This window comes from Passer montanus, unplaced genomic scaffold (assembly GCF_014805655.1).
Source record: "Passer montanus isolate IOZ18808 unplaced genomic scaffold, ASM1480565v1 scaffold165, whole genome shotgun sequence".
NCBI lineage: Eukaryota > Metazoa > Chordata > Aves > Passeriformes > Passeridae > Passer > Passer montanus.
Genome location: NW_024363716.1, coordinates 868,165 through 887,964, shown reverse-complemented (window position 1 = coordinate 887,964; position 19,800 = coordinate 868,165). Strand labels below are relative to the sequence as shown.

Sequence of the window (19,800 nt, the reverse complement as noted above, 5' to 3'; positions counted from 1 at the left end):
TGGCTTGCCTGTAGACAATGGAAATGTCACTTTTGTCCCTTGTGACTGGAAAAGGAGCTTTTTGTAGGATATTGCAGTGAATAAAAAAACCCCACACAATGTTATTTTTGGTGTTTTTTTTCCTATTTGAACATTTTGATGTTTTTATATGTGTAAGAATGTCCTGTTCAGTGTTTATCAACAGGCATCAAATTCAATTGGCTTGCCTGTAGACAATGGAAATGTCACTTTTGTCCCTTGTGACTGGAAAAGGAGCTTTTTGTAGGATATTGCAGTGAATAAAAAAACCCCACACAATGTTATTTTTGGTGTTTTTTTCCTATTTGAACACTTTGATGTTTTTAAATGTCTAAGAATTAGTGATTGAAAAAGGTATTTTCCCTGAAGTTTTTCTTCCTCTGAAATTACTTTGGAAAAGTTGGGAAAGCAGCCGTGTATGCCTCGGGAAAAACCTAATTGTTGTGTTTAGGTAACCATTTCTCTTCTGTCAGGGTATTGTGAACAAAATGAGAAGCTATTCCATTAAACTTCACTAAGATAATTGAATTAATTTAGTTATAGGGAAGGGAACCTACAAATGTTCCCTGCAGAAATTCACTGTAGCAGAAGAGGTGTCTGAAGAGCTGGCAGGAAGGACAGGAAAAAAAAATAGAGAATTTATCAGAAAATTCTTGAAATACCTGAAAATGAAATGAATGCTCCTGGGCTGGGAAGCAGATGAGGAAGTGAGGAATTGGTCTCTGTTTGAATGATGGGCAAGGAACTGAGAAAGCAATTTTATGTAGCTGATGCATTCACCTGAACTGTGGAATAATCACAAAATAGACTTGTAAAGCAGCTTTGGGTGGGAAGGTCACAGCACTCTTTGGTATTCCAGCAGGCACATCAGTGCCATCTTTCCTGTCCCTCCTGTTGGCTGTAGCAGTGTTGGAACTGAAGGAGAATCTCAATTACCTGCAGTGCTCTGGTATTGCTGAAACCTGCCTTGAAGGGCTGATGGTAAAAAAAAATACATATATAAATGGCTTTTCTTGCCTGGTTTTAAAAAAAACCATGTAAGACTGGAAATGTTCCACTGTAACTAAGTGCATGCATTTGAGCAGTGCTCAGGATGCTGGGTAAAATCATGTAATATTGCAAAAGAAATGAGGGTCAGGTGGCTGTAACAGCCTGAGGAGAGAGGGCTGGAATGGGTATTGCCATAGTGAACAGAGGAAAACACAGGTGTGGGAGCTGCCTGGATGAGGCAGGTTGTGAACCAGCTGGGAAATGGACTTTTACAGCTTTAACCAAATGGGCATATTTTGTCCTAGAGATTGCCTGGGAAGGCAGGCAAGCAGAGGTTGTACCTCTCAGATCAATTGCTCCCAGTCCTTGCTGCTGTGAAATTCCTGATGCCTACCTTGGAAAATACAAAATAGAGGCATTTTTGCCGTGGCAGGTGTACTTCCAATTTGAAGGAGATTGATGCTTAGGTTGAAGCAGATCCTTACTGAAGACTTTTCAGTCTGTATCAAATAGTGGAAACATTTCCTGCAGTGGATTTGCTGGTAGATGAGCACAGTTTGGTGCTGTGCTTGTAGAACCTGCAATATTTGTAGATATGCAAATCTGCTCTGGGTGCTGGGTTAATGGTTGGACTCAGCCTTGGAGGTCTTTTCCAACCTTAATGATTCAAGAAGTATCTCATGTAAAGCTTGGAAAGGGCTGTGGATTTTCAGGTGGCACCTAAAATATGTTGGTGTGCTTTTCCAAATGAAATATTTGTCAGTTTTATTACGTTATGGTTGGAGCATCTCAGAAAGGTCAAGGCGTAAGATTTACACTTGGTTGATATATTTTCCTCTCTTAATCAATAATTGTATTATTAGCAACCTTAAGCTACTCAGGAGGCTGTTGAAAAATACTTGTCAGGTGAGTAAAATCATCATTCATTGGTGTGATAATACAGCTTCCCTATATCTTATTTATTAGGTGTTTGTTGAAATGTTTGAGCCAAGACACATCCTGCTCTGGTGGATTTATACAGCTTGGAGCTGCCATGCTCTACTTAAAAACAGTCCAGAGAAAACCCAGATGCAGCTGAAGCTTTTGGGTAGATTTCTCCTGATGCCCATAGAGCCATTGGCAGGGTTAATAATTTGTGTTCAAAGCCTGTGCAAGGCTTGTGGTTGTCCCCAAAATGCAGTGTGTGAGCAGAAAAGTCTTATGGAGATTTGGTCAAATAAAGACCAGACTCCTCTCTGTCATGAGAGTAGTGTGGGGACACAGGGTTGGTTTTTTTACCCAGTAAAAATGATATTTTCAGGCTTTTAAACACCTATCTTTTCTGTTTTAAATTATTCTGCAAATAACTTCTGTTTTTAAGGAACTTTGCCATGGGATCCTGGCTAGTGGAAGGGCAGGAGGTGAGCACAGATTGTGGAATTAGCCATCAACTTCCCTTTGTGCTGATTGTGTTCTGCCCTCTTCACTCACAGAGGCTTGGGGAGAGGCTTTTCTGTCCTGCTGGGTTGCAGAATAGCTTAAAGATATCTTAGGACATGCTGGGGCCACAGGGGGATTTAGGATTGGTTTAGAGGGCATCCCATCCTTAGCAGGATCTGGATTTAATATGAAAACCCCTAAATGAATATCTAATCCTCTTCTTTCTGGGGATAGATGTTTTATCCTCGTTTTGAAACACGGCCTTGCACTGTGGCAAGTAAGTGAAAATCTGTGAGCATCTGCAGCTGGCTGCTGGCCAGGCCAGGCACACGGATGTACACGGATGTACATTGCATTTTGGCAGCTGGGGAGTGCTGAGCCCCAGCCAGGGGGGCTTGGTGGTGTTTGGGAGTTGGCAGCGTGTGCTGTGATCGTGGGGTGTTCCTGTGGGTTTACCTAACTTGGGTTTTTGGGTTTATTTCTCATGCTGAGGGAAAGAAGATCTGCTGAGTGCAAGAGGTTAAATTCAGCAGGAGCTGAAATTCTCCTGGATACAAGAAGTGTGTGTGGCAGCCCATGCTAAGCCATCCTTAGCCTGGGTTCCCTATTCCTAATGATTCCCATGGATTTAAGAAGTGAAAGGCACAATTTTGTTGTTGCCAGTGGGCAAGGGATGGGTGGGATAATGGGAATTAGGAATTCTTCCCTGTGGGGGTGGGCAGGCCCTGGCACAGGCTGCCCAGAGCAGCCCCATGATCCCTGGAAATGTCCCAGGCCAGGCTGGACAGGGCTTGGAGCAGCCTGGGATGGTGGAAGGGAGTGGAATGGGATGGTCTTTGATCCAGGCCAGGCTGGACAGGGCTTGGAGCAGCCTGGGTGGTGGAATGGGATGGTCTTTGATGTCCCTTCCCACCCAAAGCAGACTGTGATTCTGTTTCTGAAGGAAGGCTGGAGCACAGAGAGGGAGCTGATCCTTCCTCTGGGCTCCTACTGTTCCTTGTGGGCTGCTTTGTACAAGTAAAATGTGCATTTACTGGAGCAAATCTGGTGAGGGACTGAAAGATGATGAAGGGATGGAGCATTGTTCAGGTGAGGAGGGGCTGGGAGCTGGGACTGCTCATCCTGGAGAAGAGAAGACCTGGCAAGTTTATCCACGGGTGTTAAACTCACCTGTGAAATGTTCTGCTGGTTAGAACCAGAGTGAGTGCTCTGTTTATCATTAAAATCAGCTCTGTTTATCATTAAAAACAACCAGTTTATCCACGGGTGTTAAACTCACCTGTGAAATGTTCTGCTGGTGAGAACCAGAGCGAGTGCTCTGTTAATCGTTAAAATCAGCTCCATGGCTCAGATTTTAGAGAATTAAAAGTTCCTTCTGAAGCCTGTAACAAGGATCACGTTGGCAGGAGCTGTGTGTGCCTGGAGTGAAGCTCACCTGAATGCTGCAGAACATTCCGGGTGCTCCGTGTGCTTCCCAGCCCTCCGAGCTGCTGCTCCTGCTCCGTGCATGGTTAAATTGGAGGCTGAGTCACAGTTGTTCCCAGTGGGATAAATGTGGTGGGAAATTCTGTGGGCTGGAGCAGCTTGGAGAGACAGACTTCCTGGGTATCTCCTCTTGAGAAAAATCTCCTTCTGACTGAACATCTGGTCCCTGTCTCAAGATTAACCTTTAGCATTAGATTTGCTCAACAGTTAAGTAGTGAATACATGCAAAACTGTGTGAGAGGTTTTTTTTTTTTAATTCTTTCCACTGTGAATATAAATACTTAAAGCAGTAAAAGAGCAAGGTTATAATTTGCTGTAAAGTAGGAATATACATTTTCAATAACATTTGTAGCCCAAACTTGGAAAAGACAAGAGCTCTTGAAGTGAGCAGTGAACCCTTAATGAGGTGTTTTTCAGCACCTGCATGAAACCCCTCATGAATTAAGTTTTTCATAGACATGAATCAGCATTTCCAATATGTGAAATGTTGTGAGCAGCACCTTTCACTCTGTCAGTGGCTCATGAGGCCTGGGTGAGTGACAAACTCTGTGTGTTAAACAGAAACTTCAGTTCTTAGGAGTAACTCTGAGTTTCTCCCAGAAGTTGTCTTTGAATCTGGTTCTGATTGGACTAAGGGCTAGAAAATCCTAACCTCATCTGTTTGGTGTGGTGTTTTTTTTTTTTTTTGTTTTGTTTTGTTTTTTTTTTTAAATTAAAATGTCTTGTAGCATCCCTACAGAACAATAGTGTGCAGGGGGAATGACCTGAAAGTGCTGGTGGTTGAATGAAGATGATTTTTATTGTATAGTTATGATCGAACTTTAATTCACAGTGTGTGTTTTACTTGGAAAGTACTTGAAATTTCAGCTATTTAAAGAAAGCTGTCGTGGAACTTATGCAGAGAGAAAAACTTGGCAGTCCCTGAAGTGGGAGTTTTGGTGATCCATACATTAAGATAACTAATGTTGCTAATGGATACGTTATGTCTTGGTATTTCATGTTGTGTGATAGGACTGAAACTGCTTTTTATGGCAGGATGAATCTTCTACACGCTCCTGTTACCTGGTGTTTAAACAAGCCAGTACATCTTGTGGGAGTGTTCGGATGTTTTTGCAGAAAATGGTGCAGCTGAGTAATTAGGCTTCTTTATAGGCAAATAAAAAGGAGGGGTTAGAAGAGGGGAAGCTGCTTTGAGGCATGAAAGGATGGATACCTGTGTTCCATGTTAAATCAAAGATAACTAATGTTGCTAATGGATACGTTATGTCTTGGTATTTCATGTTGTGTGATAGGACTGAAACTGCTTTTTATGGCAGGATGAATCTTCTACACGCTCCTGTTACCTGGTGTTTAAACAAGCCAGTACATCTTGTGGGAGTGTTCGGATGTTTTTGCAGAAAATGGTGCAGCTGAGTAATTAGGCTTCTTTATAGGCAAATAAAAAGGAGAGGTTAGAAGAGGGGAAGCTGCTTTGGGGCATGAAAGGATGGATACCTGTGTTCCTTGTTAAATCAAATCCAGGCTCTGCTGCCCTGCTCCAGAGCTGCTGGCTGAACACTTGTGGGGTTTTCTGGGTGGAGATGGAGGGAGAGCAGTGCCTGCAGTGACAGGAAGGGAACTGGAAAGTGGAAAGGTTTTGGGGTAAGTGTTTCCTCCAGCCAGAGCCTCAGGGCTTTGCCCTTGGGTAGGGAGAGAAGTTTCCCTCCCTCCTGAGCCCTTGTGTCACTGGGAGGTGCTGGGAGCTGACCCCAGGAGCCTTTCCCATGGGGAGCACATGATGGGTGACCTCTGCCTCCCCACAGCCACGGCTGGTGTTGGAGGTGAAGCCCCTTTCCTTCTGCTGCCCAGCACTTGTTTGGTTTTGCTTTTAAAATATTTAAAGAAGACGGTCCAGTGTATTTAAAGAATGTTGTTTTGGACATGGTTCTTCTCTTCTGGAAGTGATATTCCAGTCTAAAATATGATTTAGGGTTATTAAATGATTGCTTGTATCAGGAGGCATTGTTGCCATATTGCTATGGCTTTAATGAGATTTTTTTCATGTAACATTAATATGTTATGATTAGGGTTTTTTTTTTGTTTTCCTAAGCCTGAACCTGCATCATTTGTCTGTGCTTGTTATGAAGGGGAAAATCCCTCCAGTTGCTTTATTCTCTCACTGTTACACCACTCAGAATGTTATGAAAAGGATAGATATGAGTTTGCTTTCCTGAGAGAAATACTCATATTTTTGAAGTGTTTTCATTTGATATGAATCTTAATACAGCAAAATCATGCTTGAGCAGTTTAAAAACCTCTACCTGTGCAGGAAAATTCAGGCTGGGGAGCCCACAGGTGGTCATCTAGTCTCACCTCCTGCACAAGGCAAGGTCAGGCCAAAACCTGTGTAAAACCTGTCTGGTGTGTGACCTGGAAAGAAAACAAACAACAAATCGAAACCAAACCCATTCCTCATGTTTGACAAAACATTCTGGAAATATTTCCCATTCTCTAGCTCTCCTCTTCTCTCCTCCCAACTCCAGGTAATAGGAGCATGAAAAACACCCAACTCTGGGTTTGTTTTTCATGCTCCTATTGAATGAATAGGTTTGCAAGTCTGTTCCAGGCAGGTTTCTGTGCTGTTGCTTTCTCTCCTGTGTGCAGACAAAGATATCCATGAAAACTGAGGCTGCAGGAGCAGTGAAACCCACATGAGGTTGTTGCAATGTATTTGCCAGGTTAGGCCATGGTGTGCAGCAGCCAGCCTGCTGCTAGGTTTGTTAGCAAAGCCTCAGGAACTCATCAAGGCTACTGAGACAGAAACTGTGCTAAATTAGGGAAGAAGAGGCTGAGAAACATTACCAAGACAGCAAGAACTAGGTAACAGAGGGCTGTGAAACAGTTGGACTGTAACCAATCTTTATGCAGACAGAAAATGAGTGAAGAAGACAAAGGCACCAATCTAGAAGTGTGTACTTAGCAGTTGGCAGAACATATAAATATGTGTGTAATGTAAACAATAAATGGCTTCTGCTTAATGATATTGATGAGTTGCCCAGGAATCCTGGATTTCTCCCATCCAGCTGGCCCAGGAAGGAGCTGAGCTGTAGGCTTGGCACTAAAGGATTGCCAAGGTTCCCTGTCTGTGTGTGTTTCCCTGGCTGCTTTGAATGAGATCCTGATCTCTTGGGGGAGTAGCTGGAAGCAAGCACACCAAAATTACTGCTGGTTATCCAGTCTTGTCTGCCCCAGGCTCCCAGGAGCTCCAGGAAAAGCCACATCAGCCTGCTGCTGGTGAAGGGTGACTACTGTATTTGTGGGGTTCCCAGATGGAGGAGGAATGATGAGTCTGACTCCATGTTCTCAGAAGGCTAATTTATTATTTTATGATATTATATTATATTATATTATATTAAAGAATACTATACTAAACTATAGTAAAGAATACAGGAAGGATACAGACAGAAGGCTAAAAAGACAATAAAGAAAACTGGTGACTCTCTCCAGAGTCCCAACACAGCTTGGCCCCAATTGGCCATTGAGTGAAAGCAGCTCACAGCAGAATCCAATGAAACAATCTCCAACCACATTCCACATGAGCACAACACAGGAGAAGCAAATGAGGTAAGAATTGTTTTCCTTTTCTCTGAGGCTTCTCAGCTTCCCAGGAGCAAAATCCTGGGTAAAGGGATTTTTCCAGAGAATGTGAATGTGACAGGTGACAGCAGAGCCCCAGTGCTCCACCTGTGGCTCTCCCCCAGCACACCTACTGCTGGGCCTCCAAACTCTGCTGAGGTTGTTTGCAACTGAGACCTGCCAAATTAGGTAAAATGCAGTGCAGAAGCTGCTGCCTGTTTTCCCAGAATTCCCTAAAGGTGGCCAGAGATTTGTCACTGTGTGATTTCTGAGGGCCAGGCTTTGCAGTGCTTTATTGAATCCTCATGATTCACTCACTGGTTTTGTGTCCTTTAGGGTCCTTCAGAGGTTTGGGTCTGCAGGAATTGCAGTCACCAACCTGGGGGTAAAATCCAAATTTTAGATAAGCCAGTTCCTGTTGGTGTTCTCACCCTCTCGTGATCACATAATGATTTTAATTGCAAAGATAGGTTTACTTCACTCCCTTGCCTGGTGAATAAAGACCAGAGAAGATGTAAGGTGGGTAAAGAATTTTGCACTCAAGTGCTTCTTGCCAAGGTGTGGTTGGCAGCCATCTGTGACCTTACTCCTCCCTTTTGGACAGAAGGACATCATTCAGTTAGGTTTCTTATTACTGCATAAAACCTGGAGTGTTTTAACTTGTAAAGAATCCCAGCTACAGTTGGAACTCCTCAGCTGGCAGTTTTCTCCTTGAGGTGCTCAAACAAATCTCAGCCTTTCTCTCCTGAGAATATTCCTTCTGCTGTGAGCATCCCAATTTCAGTGAACAAGGAAAAGGGACAGGTCAGAATTATTTATGTTAATTGCTCAGCAAGCTCTGTGTTCTGGGATTCAGTATTTCTTCAGAAGATCTGTGCCTTCTACTTTAATAATAATTCCCCCAGTTCACTGAATTTCAAATCACTTCACAGTTTGAATCAAGATGAGCTTTTCCCAGGTAAAACATGCTTTTAAATACACCTCTGATAACCTTTGTTGTGACATTTGGGTCCTAATTAAACATTATTCAAGAGAGTTCTGATTGTACAATTCATAACGTTGCAAGTTAATTGAAGTACCAAACACCTTAAAAGTGCCTAAATCTTCATATGAATAAAAGAAATCTTCATATGAATTTACTCAATTAATGTATTTCTTTCAATGCAGTAAGGTATAATTCTGGGAACTTGAGCTTTTAAATACTTGAGTATAATAAAAAAATGGGAATCATAGTGAAAGCAATTGTGGTGATTTAACATTTCTACAGAATTGTTGTTAGAATCAAGAGGGTGTAATTCATCCAATTAAGAATTTCCTTTTACAGTCAATAACTGTCAGTATTTAGTGTCACATGTGCCAAGAGCAAACTATTTGACTTGGACATAAAAGCCATAATAAAAGTTGAAGGAGCATACTTGAAAATCCATTCCTGATAAGAAAGGAAGAGAAAATAAAGACATTCATTGTTCTTCAAGGTGGACAAGACTTGAATTTTTGAATGAATTTTTGACATAGTGCATTCTCTCTACTCAGGAAGGCAAATACAGTACCTGCTCAGCTCTCATATGTTATAAACAATCTTAATTTTAAAGCAGCCTTGTAGTCTTCAGCTTCAAAACCTGTGTTCTCTTTATTTTCTTGTGTTTGCCAGGATCCTCAGGACTCTTGTTCACAAAGCTTATTCCACTCTGAGGTCATTAATTCAAGAGATTCTAAGACAAAACTTAATTTCTGCTAAGTAACCCAGGCCATTAGCAATTGCTGTGGCTTGGAGCTGAAGAACAGGTCAAATTAGGAGCAGCAGGGGGCTTAAGTTTTCTGTAATTATTTGCTTTTATAAGAAATTTACTCAACCCCCCTGTCTGGGGTATAAGCAGAAAGATGCAGAGCATCATCCTCGTGCAACAATTTATTTGAGCCAGGCTTCAAATACACATTTGGGGCAGTGTTTTGAGGTGCCAGAAATGGAAAATAGTGGTTATTAATATGGTTTTTTGCTCATGGTGGAGCCACAGAATTATGGAGGTTGTATCTTCTTTGTATCTTGTGGATGTTGGGGTGAGGAGGGAAAAGAGGAGGTGCTTGAGGGTGTTTTTCTGTTTTACAGACACTGCACCCTGAGGGTTGGTTGTTCATTTTTCATGATTTTTCATTTTCTATTTCCTGTGGAGGTACAGAGTTTTTGAATAAGGTGGACCCTTTTTGGGGAACATTTCTGTAACTAAAGGCACATGACAGCAGATATTAAAGAAACTAAGAACTTCAGATACTGTCAAATGGAATATCCCAGAGCTAAATTCCATGAGATGATAATGCATTATGGTCAGCAGAGTTAAGGGGGAAAAAAAAAATAAAGAAAAAAGAAAAACCTGGTAAAATAGGTTATTTCAGCTTAGTGATGGAGGAATATAGAATTTGCAAGGGCAGCCTCAGCTCACAGTGTCCTCCTGTGTGCTGCAAGATCTGAACTGTCAGGTGATGAAGGCCACCAAAAGGTTCTTTAAGGGAAATGAGGAAGAATCCAAATGCTTTGCTTGGAAAAGGAGCTGAACAGGCAGCTACATTCCATCTGTTGATGCAAGGAAGAGCAGACTTGCTTGAGATATTTACTTCAGAGTGGCACAGCATTATGGAAATGCAGGAAAAAATCCCCATAAACAAACCAATCTGCTGCATCAGGACATAGGAAACCTGGTATAAAAATCCCAGAATGGTTTGAGTTGGATGGGACTTTAAAGCTCACCCAGTTCCACCCCCTGCCATGGGCAGGGACACCTTCCACTATCCCAGGTTGCTCCAAGCCCTGACATTTCCTCAGTGTGGCTGTAGGAGAGCCCTGAGCAACTCTGGCGTGGTCAAGTTGTTCATCACTGTCAGCTGATGGAGAGAAACCTCTGTGGGGTTCAAAAATTTACAGCAAAATGGGCTGAGGTTGCCCTTTGAAAGAGTAACTGTTCTTTGTGTGTTGTCAGCAAACGTGTCAGTGAGAAGAATCCAGGATGAAATCAGTCACAAAATGAGTGGACTTTGCTGTTTGGAAAGAAGTAATCTTGAGCTACAACTTCTTTTTCCCCCCCTCTTCATTTGATCTGGAATAAATGCAACACCTAGAGAACAGTCATGTTATGTCAGGTGTTAATAACAAAAAAATAGCTCCTGGTTTCCTGGTGAAATTCCTCTAATTCAGTTATTTTTTCTGTGATTTATATTTTCTTTTTTTTTTTTTTTAAGTAATTTTGATCATGTGCCTGAGTTTTGAAAGATGAAGTTGTTCAACATAGCTGAGAAGTATTTCGTAAGAGCCCTTTGATTGCTGGCCTGCTTGCAGCATGTGAAATTTTTGACAGCAATCTCGATTGATTCTTCCATGTTCAATAATGTGTTCATTCCAATGGTATTTCCTGAGCAGCTGGCCTTGCTTAGCTTTGGAGCTAAAACAGCAAAAGCAAGGAAGTGAATTTTCCAGCCCCCCCCCCCCCCCCCCCCCTTTTTTTTTTTTTTGGCATGTTAGAAAATTATGTTAATTTTTTTTATCCTGGTAATGAAATGGCATGGAAACCATTGGAATAACAGGGGGGAGGGCAGGAGCAGAAGTGGAGGACCAGGAGGAAATGGCACATTTCATAGGCCTGTGCATGGTGAAAGGGCTGGCTTCAGGAATTAGCTTCTTCTTTCAGAGCCAGTCTAATCAAAATTCATATAGAGCTGTGTTTCCTGCTGGTCTCTGCCTTAATGAGTGCTTCTGTTTCAGGCAGATCTTCTGAAGTGCTAAAGGATGAGTTTTCTGCATTAGAACTAATGGTGGGTCTGCAGATAACAGGCAGATTGTCCATTGAAATGCTGCTGAACAGGAGTAGGATGTACAGAGCGGGGTGTGAGATGGTGGAGGGAGAATTTGTGTGCTCTTGCAGTGCACTGAGACAAATTCATGTGTTAAAGGTTACTGCTAAGAAATGTCTTTCCTCGATGGAAAATGCTGTTCTTCAGATTTTAATCTTTTATTCAGGTGGTATCTTTGTCTATTGATTAGAGACTGAAGATATAGAAATTTGGCATACAGAAGGAATTGTTCCTGTGAGGGTGGGCAGGCCCTGGCACAGGGTGCCCAGAGAAGCTGTGGCTGCCCCTGGATCCCTGGAAGTGTCCAGGCCAGGCTGGACAGGGCTTGGAGCAGCCTGGGATAGTGGGAGGTGTCCCTGGAATGGCAGGGATGGGATGGGATGAGCTTTGAGGTCCCTCCCAACCCAAACCACTCTGATTTTACAATTGTAGATCTGTTGAGAGCACGGCAGTGCTGGTGTTCAATAGCATTTCCCAGCTGATCCAAAGTGGTGCTTTGGATCTCTGCCTCCTGCCACTGTTCAGCATTCCTGCAAAGCTGGAGGGAAACAGCCCAGCCCCTTCAGCTTCCCTGGCTCTGCTCTCTTGTTTCAGCTCCTGAGTTTGCTTGTACATCCCAACACCTACAGCCCTTCACTGGGGGGTTTCTTCAGGGTAATTTCTGCTCTAAATGGAGCCTCCCCTCCTCTTCCCCTTGCACAGTGGTGCTCCCATTCCCAAGGGGGTGTTCCCAAGGTGTGGCTGCTGGGCCGGGACAGACTCGAGCAAGCTGTGCAGGAGGTGAACCTGTTTGGGTTTGCTGCTTTGCATGGTTCACTTTGCCAGCCTGTCTGTGTCCTGCAGTGCCCCTTGGGTCAGTGCATGGTTTGCAGAAAAGTTTGCCTTACCCAGACCCACTCTCTTTGTGTTTTTTAGAAGCTTTTTGGCTTCTTAGCTCGAGGCAGGCTTGAAAGCACGGCCACTCAAGCTGATTTGACATCACATTTTCTTTGCTGCTGTACTTTGCTTATAAAGGGAGAAGCTTTTTAAGGAGTTTGGGTGATTGTTGAAAGCTTTTCCAGACGTCATGGTTTGCTCAGTGCAGAAAGGCAGACTTTCAATGCAAGGCTTGCATAACACTGGGGTGGCTTCCCTGAGCGCAGCACCTGGGGGGTCAGAGCTGGCAGCAGCTCCATCTGCTCTGTCCTCACGGTTGTGTAACCCCAACAAAGCCTGGCCTTGGTGTGCACCCACAAAATACCCTCCAGAGGTGGTGTGTGCAGCTGCAGAGACAGAGGAGGGGTGGTGTAGAGCCACAGAGAGGTTTGGGTTGGAAGGGACCACCTCAGGATACCTCCCACTGTCCCAGGTTGCTCCAAGCCCCAGTGTCCAACCTGGCCTGGGACACTTCCAGGGATCCAGGAGCAGCCAGAGCTTCTCTGGGCATCCTGTGCCAGGGCCTGCCCACCCTCACAGGGAGGAATTCATTCTCAATATCCCACCTAACCCTGCTGTCCATTTGTTTAAAGCCATTCCCCCCATGTCCTGTCCCCTGCAGACCCTTGTGAAATTGCTCTGCAGCCCTGTTGTAGCCCCCTTCATGTGCCCCAAGGTCTCTCTGAAGCCTGTGGGGAAAGCCACAGTCCATTTCTGAGGTTGTAAAGGGAGTGTGAAGTTGTGACTACACCCCAAGCCTCTGTTCCCTGAGGTAGGTCCAGTTTTTTGAGCCTGTGGAATGTCTGTGTCCAGAATGGAACATCATAGCTGAGAGTCCTTCTGCCATCTGCTTGTAGATGAGCCTACACTACCCTCCCCATCCCATTCCTGCTCCTTGCTTCTTTTTCTTGCCTACAGTTTAAAAAACCCAGAGTCAAGCTGTGATCCCTGTTGTGACCCTTGGCTTTACAGAGAAATGCTGGGTAGTGGCAGCAATTTAACCAGGCTCCCAGAAGAGTGGCACTGCTCAGTGAAGAGATGGCTGTGGCAGGAAAGGCAGGTCTCATGGCACATCCCCCCTCTTTCTTACACTGATGGATCCAAGCCTTTTGGAATAATCCTTTTCCACAAACACACAAGCCTCTGTCTTCATGGAGCCTGCCCAGGCTTTGTGCAGGTCATCCTGTGCCCGAGTACTCACCTAGATCCTTGCTAATGACAAATTCACCTGCTTCCAATAGCTGGGAGCTGAAAGTTTAGCCAAAAGTGCTTTCTTGAGCTCTCTCTGCCTCGCTGCAGTGCAGTTTGAGTGTCTAGGTGATTTGAGGTGAAAAACAACCTGCCTGAAAATGAGGAACACTGTGAATGCTGGCAGGCATCTGGAAATCTTCCTGCTTGTGAGGTGCTGAAACACCACAAGTAATAAGCAAAAGGTGCAGTCCTGAGTTACAGCTGATGCTGCCTGTCAGAATATTGTACTGTGCCAGAGAGGGGGTTAAAGGAAATGCATGATAGCCTGAGTTCAAAAGCACTTAGCTTCTAAAAAAAATGACATAATATCCAAGATGAGGTGAGGATTTCTTGAAATTTGCACTGCTTTTTGGGAGACAAACATGGCTTTATGTTAATGCGTTATCTGTTAATAAATAGCTGTATTTAAAAAGAGATTCCAAAGCACTGGTGTGCACAAACTGGGAGTGTTAGCAGCCCCCTCAGGGAATGCTGGGTGTGCAGCAAGATGAGTTTTCTTACAGGTTGTTCCTGGGATCTCTGCCTGCCAGCAGCTGAGAGGGCAGGCAGGTGACAGGATGCTGCTGTCCGTCTGTCTGTCTGGCTCAGGAGATGAAAGGAGCAGCAAGCAGGGCTCTGGCTGGCACTGCCAGCCTGCTCAGAAGCAAATAAAGCCAGAGAATTCACCCTTCTGTGGTTACCCCTGTGAATTAATGCAGCATGTGAGCAGATCTGTGTTGGCAGCTGGGATTGAAGTGGAAGCAGAGTCTTGGGATCACCTGTGGGAATGGCTTTAGGATTGGCTGCTGCATCCCCAAGGCCTTGGGGGGAATGGCAGAATGATAAACCGAGTTTATAGAAGTACAAATTGAGTTTTGTATCTATAATTCAACAGTGTAGCTCTCAGGACAACAAGCTTTGGTGTCTTAGCTTAAAGTATTAATATGTAGTTTCTATGATCTCTTTAATTTTTCTTGTTTTGTTTTGCCTGTTCTGCTGCTTCAATTAAATACAACAGAAGGATACAACTCTGTCAGATGATGTGATGTAAAAAAACCTTTACTTAAAATGGGAAAATGAATCTCACACTTAATTCTCTGGATGCCTTTTTGTTCAGTGAGAAGATAAGTGAGGACTAACCTGATTTATTCAGTGAAAATCCAGCTGCAGTCAGGTGTGTTGTTTTGTTTTTAAGCTGATGGATGGGCACAATATATTAATTTTAACAGCTCCATCAGCTCGGGGGCAGAAATCAAAAGGATGATCTCAGTCATGCAGAAGAATTCAAGAGGTTTTGTGCTCTTTCCCTTTAAAGAAGAGGCTTTATTCTGCTCTTTTAAGTAAATTGCAGGGATTAAACCTACTATGCCTGGACACCAGAAATTTTATGGAATTCAGAATTTGCTTGAAGATAATTTTTAAAAAACAATAATGCTAGCATATGCTATGCTTTAAAAAGAATCATAACTGATTTAACTTCATTTCTTTCCATTTCACATAAAGATGAGTGATCTCTACTCTCATCTTTAATGAATGAATATGAGTCAAAGGTATTTCATTATTCTATTTATAAAATAATGTAGTCTTATGAAGCAAGAGCCTTTTAGACTATGAAGTACATAAGAGGCATAATTGATGTGAAAGGAAGTACCATCATCCACGCTGAGACATGAAAATGAAAATTATTGTGACTTTTATTATCCCATGTGGTAGAGTATCCCTGGTCTTCCTGCAGAAGCAATGCCAAGCATTTTACCTCCCTCCTCGTGAGACAAACGATTGAGTTGCGTTTTTACTGTGCATCCCACGGCCTTTATTCCCTTTCCAGTGTTTTTAGGACAGGAATGGGCTTTCCTTGTGCTGGCAGTAAGATCATTATTGGTGCCAAATGCTGCCCTTGTGCTGGTATCCCCGTTCCCTGCTTTGTTGTGAGATGTCTCTGTTCTCCACGTGAGTGGGGAATTGCCTGCAGTGAACTCGGGCCTGTTTAATGGACAAGTGCAGAGTGACAGGAGAGCACAGATCAGTGCCTTAATGCAAAGCCCCTGAGCCTGGGCTCCGTGCTGCTGCTCCCCTGCAGCACTGTGCTGCTCTGGTCCAGATGCCTTCTCCTGTTTGCTGGTTGAGCACTGATCCGTGTGACAAACAGCGGCTGGAGCCCCTCTCCGGGAAGCAGGCGTGGAATCGTGTCCGAATTGCTCCCAAGAATTGCTCAGGTGACCTAATTTTGCCTTCCACAATCAGTTTGTCAGAGGAATCACTGCTTGGAGTGGTACTGTGTGTCTGGAGTTTAACCTGCAGTCTGCAGAAATGGTAACATTTAGGGCTGCTTTTCTTACAAAAAAAGGTAAAGACAATGAAGGCAGTGAAGTGTCCAATAAAATCCAAACCATGGCCATATAAACAAGCAGCATCACACGAGCTGTGTCCCTGAAAGGTTTTGACAAACCTGTCCAGTCTGTCTCAGCATGGAAATGTTCATTCTGAGATGCTGCTGGTGTATATGAAGCATTTAATAGAATCCCAGAATTGTTCAGGTTGGAAAAGACCTTTGAGATCAGTGGCTGCTGCATCCCCAAGGCCTTGTCTGGGCTTTTACATTTGTAAATTAGCAGATTGCGTTAGCTCTGCTGGCAGAATGTGAAACACCTGTAAGGAATTAAGAACCAGGAATCAAAGAATTATCATTATAATTATTTTTGCAAAGAGTTCATGGGAAAAGAGAAAACGCAGCGTCAGCATGGAAATGTTCATTCTGAGATGCTGCTGGTGTATATGAAGCATTTAATAGAATCCCAGAATTGTTCAGGTTGGAAAAGACCTTTGAGATCAGCAAGTCCAAGTGTTCTTTCTCCACGTCTGGGCTTTTACATTTGTAAATTAGCAGATTGCGTTAGCTCTGCTGGCAGAATGTGAAACACCTTTAAGGAATTAAGAACAAGGAATCAAAGAATTATGATTATAATTATTTTTGCAAAGAGTTCTTGGGAAAAGAGAAAACGCAGCACCTGTTTTGCACCACTTGGGGAGGGACAAGTGTTGGGTTTATAGAGTCGGTAGCAGTAGTGCTTGCTGCTCACTGTGACCTTGCTGTGCAGCTGTTGGAGAGCAGGAATGCTTCTCCTGCCAGCAGGGTCATCTCTGCAGTTGCTGATGGAGAGCAGGCAGTGCGTGCTGTGTGCTGGGGATGTGAAACTCAGCTCCAGAGCATCACTGGGCATCACTGGATGGATGGATGGAGTGTTCATGTGCGTGCTGTGTGCTGGGGATGTGAAACTCAGCTCCAGGGCATCACTGGATGGATGGAGTGCTCAGAGGGCTCATTCTGATCACACCAGCTTTCTGAGGACGGGTTTGAGACACCCGCGTTTCACCGATTTAAAAATAAATTCTCATTGCTGAGAGGTGTGAAACTCTAAATTCTGGTAGAGAGCTTATCCTAGGTGGGAAGTGGCTTTTCCTGGCTGCGTGGGATGGAGAGTTTCCATGGCTCCACTCCCCAGTGTGGCCGCCCTGGAGGGACAGCAGGACTTGTTGGAGCAGAGTCCTCTGGGGGTGTTCCGTGATTGAAAGGTGGCGGAGCAGTGTGCAGTGCAGGGATGCAGAGGGAGGAAGGCAGGGTGCAGCCCCCGTGCAGAGCCCGCTGTTTGTGCAGCCCCCGCAAGGGAAGGTGAGCGGGAGCCGCTGCCGAGGGCCCTTCAGGACACACGGCGCGGGCTGCCGGCCAAAAGCCTTGTTTGCCTTGGCTGCCGTGCCTCCCGGCTGCTCCTGTCCCGGGCCTCGGGGACTTCTCCCGTTCTGGGAGCGGATCCGTGCTGATTGCGGGCCGGGCTGGGCGGGAGCGCTGCCGCCCTGCAGCATCCCCCAGATCGCCCGGGATATTCGGCATCACATCCCTCGAGCCGTGGGTTAGCTCCCTGCTCTGGGATAACCCGCTGTGAGCAGTCAGAGCAGATTTCTGTAGTTCTCTGGCCGGGGTGAAGGGGCACGGCAGCACCGCCAGGTGATGCTGGGCTGTGCACCAGCGGCACCGGCGGCTGCAAAACACCTCGTCCCTATTTACAGGAAGTTGCAGGGTGGTAAGTTGTGATGAGTAGCAGCAGAGCAACCTTCGAGGAGCGCTTACTGCCCGTAGGAATTGCTGCCGCGGCATCCCGAGCGGTGATGGATTGATGGATGTGCGCGTTCCCGGCCCGGTGCGAGCGGGGCGGGATGCGGGGAGCAGGGGCTGTGGGATGCTCCGGACGGGCCTGGAGGAATGTGCCGGCTATTTGTCTGCGCCTGAAAGTGGTTCCTCTGGAGGGGTCTGTCATCCCGGGAGGATGAAAAATGGTTGATCCCGCTCCGGGTGAGGAGGCTGCGCGGCGCGCTGGAAAGCGCGGCCTGGATCGGGAGGCGGGATGAGCCCTCCACCTCTGGATTTGCACATTTGGATCTGGAGAAAAACATAAACTATTTTTCACTCTTAGGCTCATATTTTGTAGCAGGTCTTTCCTTCCCCCGTCTGTTCCCTTCGTGGTGTTTTTTTTTTTTCTTTTTTGTGTTTTTTTTTTTTTTTTTTTTGTTTTTTTTTTTGGGTTTTTTTTTTTTTTTTTTTTTGGTTTTTTTTTTTTCCATTGGGAATGGCATTTTGGGTGTCAGAGAAATGGAGAAATGTGCTGTCATTCTATGGCAGCGAACAACATCTAGAAGGAACTGGAAATTTGTTTTCAGGCTGGCCAAGGGAGACCTCTCAGGATCTCAGAGACATCAAATATCATCTTGTTCCAACTCTCCACCATGGGAAGGGACACCTTCCGCTAGAGCAGGTTGCTCCCAGCCCCTGGGCTTGAATCCTTACCTGCTGAAGATACACAGGTCTGTTCCATGGTGAATAGAGCTAAGAGGAATAATCAGTGTTAAATAATCAGTGTTAAATAGTCAGTGTTAAAGACAACACTGATATCTGAGAAATGAGGTACATCAGGAATTCTCTGTGTTAGCAGAGCAGCAGTGTGTGCTGTGGGATCGCAGTGTCCCCGATAAATGGATGTGTGCAGAGGCTGGGACCCAGAGCATCCCTCACTCCTGGTGTCAGAGTCCAGCCTCCCCTGGAGCTGCTGCTGTGCCCTGCCCAGCTGTGTCTCCAGTCTGGAGCTGTTCCTCACGGGAAGGGAGCTCAGGCCCTGGCACAGCTGCCCAGGGCAGTGGTGGAGCCCCTGTCCCTGGAAAGTTTAAAATACCTGTAGCTGTGGCTCTTGGGGCTTCGTGGTGGGAGTGGCAGTGCTTTCCTTCCTGTTTACACCTGCTTTTTTATTGCTTTTGACCCTCTCTGGCATTGGTGAAGGATGTTTTGATTGTAGACCTGGGAGGGAGGTGCAAGGCAGCTGCAGGTGCTTTTTATGGCATGTTAGGCATGGAACATAGAAACCTTATTCCTAATGTTGCTTAACTTCTTTTATTATTTTTTTCTGCCATCCTGGTTTGTGAATGACTAAGAGCGGGCATTTACTGGTTGTTAATTACCTCAGCATCCCTGCAAAAGCCCTGGCAAGCTGGGTGTGAAAGGGGCTGAGTGTGCCACACCCTCCAGCTGTGTGCCAGAGCCAGGTTCTGATGACACCGCTGCTTGGGAAGGGCTTTTGCATGACTAGCCAATCCAGTAATGGGGCTTGGTAATTGTGCAGAGTGTTGGGTGAACGAACATTTATTAAGGAGGGTCACAGATTAAAAAAATAAATAGGTTCTGGGTAGTTTTGACTGGTTTTGAGGAGGAAGTGTTGCCTTGGATGCAGAATGGACTAAGATCTGAGCTCACTGGGTCCAAGCTGGTGAGCATCACACACCTTGCCCTTTTGTGAGTAAATCCTGGATCCCATTAACACATATCCCAAAAGGCAGGTGATGGCAGACTTTTCAGTGGTGTCCAGCGCCAGGATGAGGAGCAATGACCACAAACCACGAGAAGTTTCACATCACCACGAGAAAGAGCACGTTGAGGATGGGGACAGGCTGCTCGGGGGGGCCGGGCAGTGTCGCTCTCTGGAGCCGTTCCAGCCTCACCTGGATGCGTTCCTGTGAGAACACAAGCGTGTTCCAGGTGACCCTGCCTGGGCTGCCCGACCTGCCGAGGACAATTCCGCGCTGCCGGCCGGGAGGCGTGGCGCGTATCCCGGGAGGAGCGGGCCGAGGGAATCCTGGCGCTCTCTGCTGCCGCTCCCGGGCGGGCGGGACTCCACTCCGGCGCTTGTTTGCCGCCGCTGGCGCGGCCGGGCCCCGCCGCTCCGCCGCGCTGCCCGCCCCGGGGCG

The 19,800-nt window shown here is 45.5% G+C and overlaps 1 protein-coding gene across 4 annotated transcripts in view; it reads left to right on the top strand.

Annotated features, from left to right (window-relative positions):
* Nucleotides 1-19,800, top strand: part of AGAP1 (ArfGAP with GTPase domain, ankyrin repeat and PH domain 1) — a 308,565-nt gene that overhangs the window by 43,859 nt on the left and 244,906 nt on the right. The window lies entirely within an intron of this gene.